The sequence below is a fragment of the Ruditapes philippinarum genome, unplaced genomic scaffold, assembly GCF_026571515.1.
Source record: "Ruditapes philippinarum isolate M1 unplaced genomic scaffold, ASM2657151v2 ctg3540_1_1_1_1, whole genome shotgun sequence".
Lineage (NCBI taxonomy): Eukaryota > Metazoa > Mollusca > Bivalvia > Venerida > Veneridae > Ruditapes > Ruditapes philippinarum.
In genome coordinates, this window is record NW_026861203.1 from 216,587 (window position 1) to 228,328 (window position 11,742).

Consider the following 11,742-nt stretch of genomic DNA (forward strand, 5'->3'; position numbering starts at 1 on the left):
GAGTTTGCGGTTTTTTATTTGTTTCTATTTAGTCTTCTTTACTTGGTACTAATGGTTGTACTATTCCTTACTTGAATACTGTTTAACATGCACAGGCTAGCTTTTAAATATATAATTTAATTTTTCTTATGGCTACTTTGCCAGTTGATTGGTTACAAATGATTATAAAATGATTTGGTCAAGCTTTGGAATCCAGTTTAATTAAGGAATTGTATAACAGAAACGTGTTTGAAAATAAATAAGTTTTCCTTGAACCTGATATAAAGTTGGGGTGACACATTTTAGGCTATTTTTCACTTAGATATCGAGTTTTCAATACTTTAGTATTAACAATTACACCTTACGCAATGTTTAATTGATGCAATTGATATTCTTCGTAAATAGTGCAAGATTCCAAGTAATTAATCTAAAATATTCATTATTTATGTGATGTTGACACTTCGGCAGCTGGACAGAGACTGCCTGTCCGCAGCTTTGAGCTCTAATTATACCCAATTAAGTAGTTATATTCAATATTCGTTTAGTGAAGTTGAGGAAATCAAGCATCCAAGAGATATTGATATTGGGTCGAATATTGGTACGAATAGCATTGAGTTCGAATGATTTTAAGGACGAATCAATCTGATATTTTAGCTAAGAATAAGTCGTTAAGTCTAATCATTTAATTTTTATGTATTTTTTACTTGTCTATAGACTACTTTTAAACACAAGATAACATATCTGTTTACAATTATCTTATCGGCAATATAGGTATAAAACCACTAAATATCATTATAAAATATATGCTGAAGAACAATCGTCACAACTGTATTATAACCATACGGGTAGTTATGGCCTACTTTTTGAATTGTGTTTTTTAACAGTTCAACTTTGCAGGCTTCATAACATGTAACCCTTTTTCAAAATTCCATTTTACTTTTCGCCCATTGTTTTCTCATGTAGGGCACGCGCATTCATTTTCTTGGGGGCAATATATTGCTTTTCATGAAACGTGTCTTACTAAAGGTTACTATGATAACCGCCGTATGATCACATCTGCGGATGTTTCTAAATTTATTATGTTACCATTACTTTGTTTAAATGTTGAATTCTGCTTTAGCCGGAGCCAAACCGGAGCCAAAGGGCGTCGTCAGCAGTATATACTTTCCAGTTGTCTGTTCATAAACAGGTCAAACTGAGCATGCAATATTTTCAATTTTGCCGTTTTGGACAATCTTTAGTTTTTCTGTCCATCTTAGTGGAATTTTCATGGCTTTAGGATTGAAAATCACTACATATTATCTTATATTTATTCCCGCGAAAGAAATTTGATATTTACATTCAGAAAAATGAGCTGATTTATTAAAAAAAAAACGAACAAAAAAAACAATGAAATTTAGTTCGAGAAAATGATTTTATAAATAATAATAATAATAACACCACCAACAACAACAACAAATGACATGAAAAACATGGAGAGAAAGAAAAGTAATTAACAATACTTAAACGTCTTCCATAAATAAGATGAACAGACACTTATGCTGAATCAGTTGCTGCTTTTTTATCATATGTGTTTAATTATATTGCTTATGAACAATTTCTTAATGTTTTCATGATAATATCCAAAAACTTACATCACTTGGTAAGCTGTTTCTTATTTTCAATGTTTAACAGTTGGAAAAATTTAATAATATTTGCTTTCTTATCGTAATATTGTTTAATAATATGTATTCTATACTCCCTAAAATAATGACAGGGCAGTAAATAATGGAATTCGTCACAATTTTCATTAAGTTCACATAAACAACACTTCCTTTCTATTAGTGGTACACCTGTCAATCTACCTATTTCAACTGATAATCTAATAGTATGATTTCTAGTTTTAAAAGCTGTCATAATTTTACGAAAGTTATTTGGTGCTATGTATAAGTAGTTATTCCTGCCAGAATTGTCCTTAAATAATCTTAAATTAAGACTACTATTAGATTTACTTGCTAGATCATACCATTATTTTAAATACTTATCATTTAATTTCTGTTTGGAAGCTATAGGAAACCATTTCCTATTAATTTCAGTTTGTGTATCCGTAAAAAATCTAAATCCATGTTGCATTATTAATTTTTTAATATATATTAATCATATTGATTTGAGTTTTCTTTGTTCTTGTATAGTCCATATTATATTATATACATGTTATTGGATAATTTGTTGCTTGTAGTGTCAGTAAGTTTACTCCAAAAATGTATCATTCTTGAAATAATAACAATTTGCAGGGGCTTCACACCTAATTCTCCACAGATCATGTATGATTGTGTAGGTATTTTTTGGATTGAATATCATTTTAAGAAATTTCAGTTGTACATTTTCTGTATCTAGCCCCATATCTCACATCAATATAATAATATTGGCTGGATTGTTTTATTAAATAGGTCAATTTGCAGATCAAATGACAAATTCAGGGTCCCCATTTTTTTAGTAATGAAAACATTGCTTTGTTTGCTTGCTCTGTTATATGTGTTGGCAAAGCTTTTTGTTCTTGATAGATATAATCCAAGATATTTATATTCATTCACTATTTATTTTGCAATTTGATTTTAAATTAATTAAAGAAATTTCTTTATGTTCGGCATTCCAATGTTAAACGTAACAGATTTTTTCTATTTATTGTACAATGCAAATAATAATACATATATTACATGGGAACAGTAGTCAAATACGTCGAAACAAATATTGTGCGTCATTCTATAAATGCTTTCTTCTTAATTATACATAAATAGAATATGCTTAATATACTCTAACGTAAAGGTCCTTCTGGATCATTTGTGCCAGCACTATTAAGTGTTGAGAATTGAGTACCGCTCAGGCCGATGCTAGGGGCGTGAGGGATCTTGCACTTATTCATAAATCTTCATGTACAGACTTAATCAATCCGAGTTTGCAATTTCATATAATTTTGTTGTAATTAATGCTTCTGTGGAATTACTTTGTTTCCAGATTTCTATACAGTATTACTAATGTGCCATAAAATAAACAATTGCTTTTCCTACAAAATGGCATGCGTTCAAAGTATTGAATTACGAACGATAATACGAACTAAAGAAATAGTTTTAAAATATCTTAAAAAATCATAAAATGTGTGACGTTATTTCTATAGAATTGTCAATTTACAAACATAATCATTGTTATGGAATGTCACTGGCACTCAGATGCAATTATCGTAACGATGAATAGTTCTTAAATTTTGTATCGGAATTTTGGTAACAACAACAACAACACTAAAATACTAATAATAGAAATCTATATTACAAAATAGGTTCAGTCTTATCCTGCTTGTTCATGAATGATATGATGAGCGTAGGAGAGAGACATTACAGGTCTTCATCTAAACGTCGTATGCTTGCAAACAAGGACCTAGCCGTTAATACGTTGACTCATTGAAAACATTATTATGTATACATGTAACGAAATGTTCAAGGTTTTTAAATATTTGACGGAATAGATACACGTACAATCTTTTGATAATGACATGGTTATGATAATTTTTTGAAAAAACAACACACATACTAAATCACGATTTGCTTTAAATTCAATTTTCTTGACGTTTGTAATATTACCGTTTTAATATTCGATACTTCATATGTTGCATCTTATTCTATAATTGTCAATTCACAACAACATATTGTAATGACAAGTTGCATCAAATATATGCTCCGCTATCCCGCTATATTTTTTTACATTTATAATTCTATTATAAAATTCCAAAATTAATCTACATTCGATCACTTTTTAGACATGAAAAATTATTTTATCTTGTGTTGGTCCACTAGAGTAAAGGCCAATGACGTCATTGCATTTGCAGTATTTCCAAATCAGAGGTTTTAAATTAGTCAGTCCAAATCAAGATTAACTGTACTCTATCACTCATATTAACAATTACATACTATTGTTGTTATAACAACAACATCATTATATTTATGAAAATCCATTAGCACATAAAAGCTTCTGGTCGGATTTATCGCCATCACTGCTGGTTATAGACAGTACATGTGAGTCTTCAGTGAGACTTTCCTGATATATCTTAAGTTCTTACATTCTGTAATGATGTCTTTATTGAAATCTGATTTTGAGTTCTTTATAATTCTTAGAATCAATGTAACAATACAGTTACTTTGCATTGTGGGAAAAAGTATTTTTTATCTACTGTAGTTTCCTTTCCAGACTTGTAGCTGATTCTAAAAGAAAGATTTATGTGAAAATGGAATATAAATAATTAAATACCAAAATGGTTATTTTGTTATTACAGAATTGCAAGCTATGCTCATAAATAGCGTTTGCCATTCAAATCGTTTTTTTCCCTCATTTATTAAAATATTTTTTGGAGATCTACCGATAGATATAATTCCGATTCCGATACAGAGAAATAAATTTTACGACTGTGCAACAACATAAAATAGCAAAACAACTTAACCTAAAGTGTTAGTTCGAAGTTTTAAACAAAACTTATGCTATTCCGACTAATACCATAAGGAAGGTAATGTACATTATAACGGTATTTCCAAGAATATGTTTGAATTTTCTATATAGTAGACAAACATTAATTATCAAATGGGCATCAAGCGTGATGAGGTATCATTATATAACAAGGATATCCATTATTGAAGACAATTGAAACTATTTTAAATAATTCGATATCAATAATTTCACTTTTCCATATCATACCTCGAAATACATTAGTTTGTTTGTTTGTTTTGATTGGGGTTTACGTCACACCGACACAGTATAGGTCATTTGGCGACGTTTAGGGCTTTACTGGTGGAGGAAGACCTCAGGTGCCCTTCCTTGCATTATTTCAGGCATGAACGGGCACCTGAGTAGAACCACCGAAGTTCCGTAAGCTAGCTGGATAGCTTCCTCACATGAAAGAATCCAAAGTCCCTGTCGGGATTCGAACCAACATCGGTGAGGGGCAAGTGGTTTGAAGTCAACGACCTTAACCACTCGGCCACGGACGCCCCCAAAATACATAAGATGTAGCTTTGGAAAAAAAAGGTTCATAACATATAGGAATATGGTAAATCAACACTTCAAGTAATCTGTCGGTTATATACAAATGTAACTATTTAAAAAGCGTTTATGAACGATTTATACATTGTTTATTAGGTAATCTGAAGCTAATTGTAATCCTTATATTTTACTTTATTGTCACATATCTTGAATCACATTTTACTTCTGTAAAACAAGGTAATATAATGTTTTCAATTCTAGGGTTTTACGTCTGTTAGAATATTCTTGTTACGTTCAAGGTGTTTGTAATGCAATATTTTTGGACCTAAGACTGTAAGTTTACAGCGGATACACTCTAATTTACAGGCCAATTGTACAAGAAAGACTATGATCTTTAAACATTACTCGTTAAGCTTATTGATGTCGGATGGTAATCTAATTTGTTCACGTATTTTTGTATTCCTTCCCTGGTCTAAAATCATAACAACGAGAAACAATTCGTTTATATACCTACACAGTTTTATATAGAAGATGTTCAATCCACATCCACTAATAGCGAATGTATATTCGATGTATCATCATCGATTGTTTATTCAAATCTGCATTTGAAATAGGCCACATTTAAATCATTACGGATTGCTATTGCTTAGGGAAATTAACAATTACTACAGAAGTCTCAAGTTAGTATAATCAATGATTGCTTAAGAAGTCAGTGGTTGCTTTTCAATTCATTTGGTAATTTGTTTTCGCATTTAGGACACACAATATTTTTACCAGGGGACCCTTTTATGCAATGTTTCATTGAAGGGTATATGATATTCGCCGTATGATGCAAAACTTTACCATTTCATGTTAAATGTTGAGTGCTAGGCATGATAAAATTAACTTTTTCTTTCAAATACAGGCCATGAACAGTCACAATAAAACCAAACCTGTAACATTTTAAATTTATGCGTTTTTGACGTTTTTTATGAATTATTTTTTCGATGACTACCGTATGAACACATTTGAATTTGAGGGTGTTAATATTAATTATTTCACCTAAATATAAAAAATAATGTTGAATTGTCGTTTAACCGGCGCTATGACAGGGGGCATTAGCTTCACTTTAAAGTACTGCCAATGCACGGGCTCAATCAAACAGAGTCTGCATACCTTTCGATGAACGTTTTTTATGGAGTCGTGTTGACTCGGGCCACATGTAGTATTGTGTCGAGAAAGCCTTGAGCTTGCTTACAAATAGAAAAACGACAAACGTTAAAATGTTGTAAAATCGGTTTAATTAAGGCTATTTAAACACAGTCAGGGTACTTGCAAACTACTATCCTTGCGGCGGCTTAGAATCTCACCATTTATGTGTTTAAATGTTGAATTTTGCTAAAGCCGATGCTAGGGGGTGGGGGGGGGGGGGTCTAGGACTGTAACTTGCCGTTACCACTACCGTCCATGAACAGGCTCAATCAAACCGAGTCTGCACCATTTTCAATATTGCCATGTTGAGTTTTCTTAAGCAATTATGTTTTCCTCTGTTTTAAGCAGAATTGCAAGTATGAAAATGATGACATTTTGAAATTGAAAGTTTGAGAACATTTTACGCAGTTAAAATGTTTGCTATCGCAATGTGTGACAGTATGGTGAGAACTTAATTATTCTTAAAAAACGTGTATTTACAAGGACGTTTATAATAATATACACTCATGGCATTAACATTGCCAAATTATGTTACAAACATTTTGCCAAACCAAAAAATTGTAAGATTGCCTTAAACGGATCGTTTGTTATAATTGTAATCAACCAAGGTAAAGGTAAATCATTCAGTATTCATATAAAATAGAGAAAAACAGAATCCCTAAAGAAAACTCAACATGGCAAAATTGAAAAATTTGCAGGCTCGGGTTTATTCAGCCTGTTAATGGAAGCTATTTCAAAGTGCAAGTTACCGTCCACACCCCCTTAGCACCAGCTTAAGCATGATTTATCATTTAAACATGAAAATCGTGAACTTTTGAATTTAGAAACATCCTCAAACGCGTTCATGGGGTGGTTATCTTAAACGTTCAATATGCGGAACTAAATAAAAATGGTATTTGGAAAGGTTATGAAGCCTGTATATAACAGACAAGACGTCTAAAGACAAACTAAAACGCAGGCAACATATTCTAAAACGCAAATGGTACACGGGCTTTGCCTAAATAGGAACTTAACAGAGATGACATAAACATATTGTTGATTTACCATTAAGAAATCATCTGTTAGATATGTCATTAAAATCATACACTAACATGGATTACTTGACATTTTTGTAGCTTTAAAAAGGTGCCTTGGTTTTAATCGCATATCTGACAAATGATAAAAGCAGAAATCGCTTTAAGTGGTTTGGTCTTGCATAGGACCAATTGACATAAGTATTTCAAATATTAAACAACAAGTAAAAAAACTAGATCATTTTGGTCTTTATATAAAATATTCCTTGACATGAACGTTAACTTCAAACTTCATGAACAAACTTCATGATAATGATTTCCAAATTATTTGTTTGGAAAAAATGGATCATTTTATGTTTTCTAGATCTTTGTTCTGTTAAAAAAGTCCTTCATTTAAGGGAAATGTAGGGTTAATTATCACAAAGATAGCTAGAAAACACCTTTATTCTTGAAAAATCAACTATTCAAGAGATAACAGTTCGACATTATAACTAAGATACACGACATAACATTAGTGAAGGTTCAATGGTCTAATGGTATAATGACACCTTTGACACAACGTGCTTTTGAAGCATTTCGTATGGAATACAAAGTATATACGTTAGTATGGTGTGAGTTCTTCACTTCAAAGTATGCCTTAGATATCCATTAGGTGTCAAAGCAATTAAATACACGCAACATTTTGTTTCAAATTAATTTACAAATAACAAAAAAATACACCCTGTTTTATATTTGAAATGCTTTAAAAAGCGGATAAATAGGTAAGGAAAATTGTATAAATAAGGATGTTTACTATATTTTAAAATACTACATTTATGACAATTAATCAATCAATCAATCAATTAATCAATCAACCTAATAGTCATTGAAGATAATCGAACATTCGTAAGTCGTATAACCTTAATTGTCAAATAAAATAATCGTACCCAATATAACGATTCAAAATAAGTTTAAAAGAATAAATAAATAAACATAGATACAGAAATAATAATAAAGATAAAAATAATTATAAGAATTGAAAAAAAACAAAACATGAAAACACATCTCATAAATATGCATTATTTCTTAAGAATAATTATTGTTTTTGTTGTACTTTGTGTTTTTTTCTATTATATTTTTTTCCGGCACAAACATTCTTCATCTGTTAATTTTAAGTGTAATGTTGATATAATAAGTTTAACCCAAAAAGCGAACGTTTTTAACAAAAGACGCAATCTTTCAAATTCACTTGTCTTGTAAAAGCTCCGGCAAATACGTTTTTATACTTTATGTCTACTTCATTGCTTTGGAAAAACATTTTAATTGATGTTAATTGTAGCTGATAACCTCTACATGATCTAGACTTATAAAAAATAATCAATTGAGAATCATTGTTGTCTCAAAGTCTGCAGAATTATAAAATAAATACAATTAAGTTTAGGAATTGAGCTTTGTAATATAAATGAAGTAATGACTGTTTTTACATATGTGACCTTGACAACATTAAAGAATATTGCATAGTATTGATATACGGGACAAAAGGGTTACAGATGCCAGCATATGACGGAAAATATCAAGAAGGGACTAATGATTTATTTATGTTCATGCTTAAGGCAAATTATTTTCAATATTTTAACATGTTACATTTGATTTGTTGATGCCATCCTCAACATTAGCAGACAAATTAATTCACACTTAAGAATATAAATAAATAATGCGCATGCCAGCACAGATTTGTAGAAAGTTAATTAAGTCTGCTTTGTGTGGAAGTGCATTTAGCATTTGACTATTCTGTAAGCAAGTTGTTCCCTATTGAGTTCGTGTAGTTTATCTTTGTCACAATGAAAATGAAACACCTAATGAATTATTACATACATATAATTATGTATATTGAAATTTGAAAGGTCCTGCTACTTGTGTTTTCCTTTTTCAACAAACGAATTATCACTATTCTCTTTAATAAAAATATGTGCTGATTATTGTTTGTTTTGGTAAACTATGATGAGAAAAATCTTTAAGTAATTTAACAATTTATGAATGCCTTTATTGTTTTTCAAATATACGCTTTTAAGTTAATACTTTTCGTTCTATTTCATTTCACTAAGCCATATTGATATATGAATTTGTATTTTGCTTGCATATTTTTTAACTTCTATAGTATTGTTTGATACAAAACATATTTCTTTCTATATTATATTTTATATTTTATCATTTTGAATTTGTTATACATTTATTAAACACTACCGTATTTGTACATTGCATCTTACGTACGTTTAATATGTTCTCATGATGCTACTTTTGAAAGAAATGATTTCCACGAATCTTACTTTAGATTGAATGAAATTAAATTATGAAAGCTTCAGAGAATAGAATTATTTTATTATAGTACTTTAGTTCGATTGATCTGGACGCTATACGATAATTAGGACACTCTTTGGTACAAACAACAATGATTGTAAAGTAATTGCTTATGGGAACAAAGCTTGGTCCTAAAGAGGGATTGAACCACAGCGTCCAATAGTTCTTAGATTGAAGGTCCGACGAGTTAACCGGTTGGTGTACTTCAAAGATAGTATCATGTGAGAGGTGACAGAGGATAACATATTATTAATCACATCCTTAATGTTGGAATTTTTGACGTAAAATTAGAAGTATTGAAATTGAAATTATCAGCATGGTATCAGAATTGGAGATTTTTTTAAAAGAATGAGTTTTATTTAGATGTCAGATATGTGACAATTAAGCTTAAACGACTTACGAAATGTCCGATTATTTACAATCACTAACTGACTGAACGACTGATTGATTGATTGATTGATTGATTGATTGATGATATGTATAATATTCTGTCGTTAAGTATAAAAAGTATAAAAAGAAAATTGTGCTAGAAAATGAAATACTTGTTGATGTCTTTATCTCTTAAACGTAAGATTTTCGTTAACAATTTTGATAAGAAGTTGTCGAGGAAATGCAACCGACCATTCCTTAGAAATAGTTCAATGAGTACAGACAGAATCTTCAGTAAGGTAACAAGGGACACTTCAAATTGGTTTTGAAGTCCTTCAAACAAAGACAATAATGAAGGAAATTAAGTGATTGAAAGATCCCATGCATTATCATCTGCCTTAAAATGTGGCACACATTTTTACGAGACTGGAAATTACTTAAGAATGACACACATCTTAAATTAATTCTGATCAGTTAAAAGCACGGACAATTCATTATAGACAGAACAATCCAAGGAAAGTACATGTACAATGTATACTGTGAACACCTTTTGAAGAATGAATGTCTTTTATCTATTAGTTATGTGACAATAAAGGTTATTAGACTGTCAAAATTTTCGATAATCTACAATGACTGACTGACTGTTTGAGGGATTGATTGATTAATTGTTTATTTGACTGACTGACTGACTGAGTGACCGACCGACCGACCGACCGACCGACCGACTGACCGACTGACTGATGTCTTCATCGTTAAAGCGTATGATCTTCGTTGACATAATTTTAACAAAGAGATGTCGAATACATTCAAGCAACCTTTCCTTGAAAATAGATATTAGCATACAGACAAAATCTTCAGAAAGGTAACAAGGGACACTTCAAATTGGTTTAGAAGTCCTTCAACATACTAGACGACACTGGAGGAAATTATTTGATTAGAATATCTCGTGCATTACCATCTGCTGTAAACAACGTGATAAGTATGTTTGCGAGACAGGGAAATACTGAAAGATTAGACCCATCTTCAACACAATTCTGATCAGTTAAAAGCACGGATGTGTCATAAGAGACAGAATATTCCCAGGGAAGTACACGTATAGTGTATATTGCAGGGCGTATTGATGGTATATACGGAACATGTTGAATTAGCTTTGATATCATAGGCAAATAGTGTTAGTACGATATGCGGATAAACTCGACTATTTTTGTAAACGTTAATCATTTTGTCCACTAAAAAATCAAATAATGTTTTACGCTGCTTTATTGCTTTAAGACCTAATGGATATCTATAGCAAATTTCGAAGTGAAAAACAGACACCATACTGACGTATATGTATTTTACGCATCAAAAGCACGTTGTGTAAAAGGTGTCATTATACCATAAGACCATTGAACCTTTACTAATGTTATCGCGTGACTTTTCAAAGCATTTAAGTACAGTGTCCATCTGTAATATGTTAATAGTTGATTCTTCAAAAAAAGTGTGTTCTAGCTGTCTTTGAGATACTTTACGTGACATTTTTCCTGATTGAAGGACTAGTTTAAACAGAACAAAGATCTAGATGCAAGATAATGGTCCATTATTTCACAAAGCATTTGGAAATCACTAAATGAAAGAAGTTTGTTGACATGTAAGAATCTATTGAAAAATAAGGCATTGATTCCTCATAATATATTTTTGCCCTTAGTGTATCAAAGAGAATTTGTCATGTTACGATAAATAATAATGCTGATAGTATAAAGTGTCATATGTGACAACAAACCATGAAAAAAATATCAATGTAATTGTAATGTGAGATATACTATATGTAGCAAATAATAAAATTTTTCTTGAACAAAACATTATAATT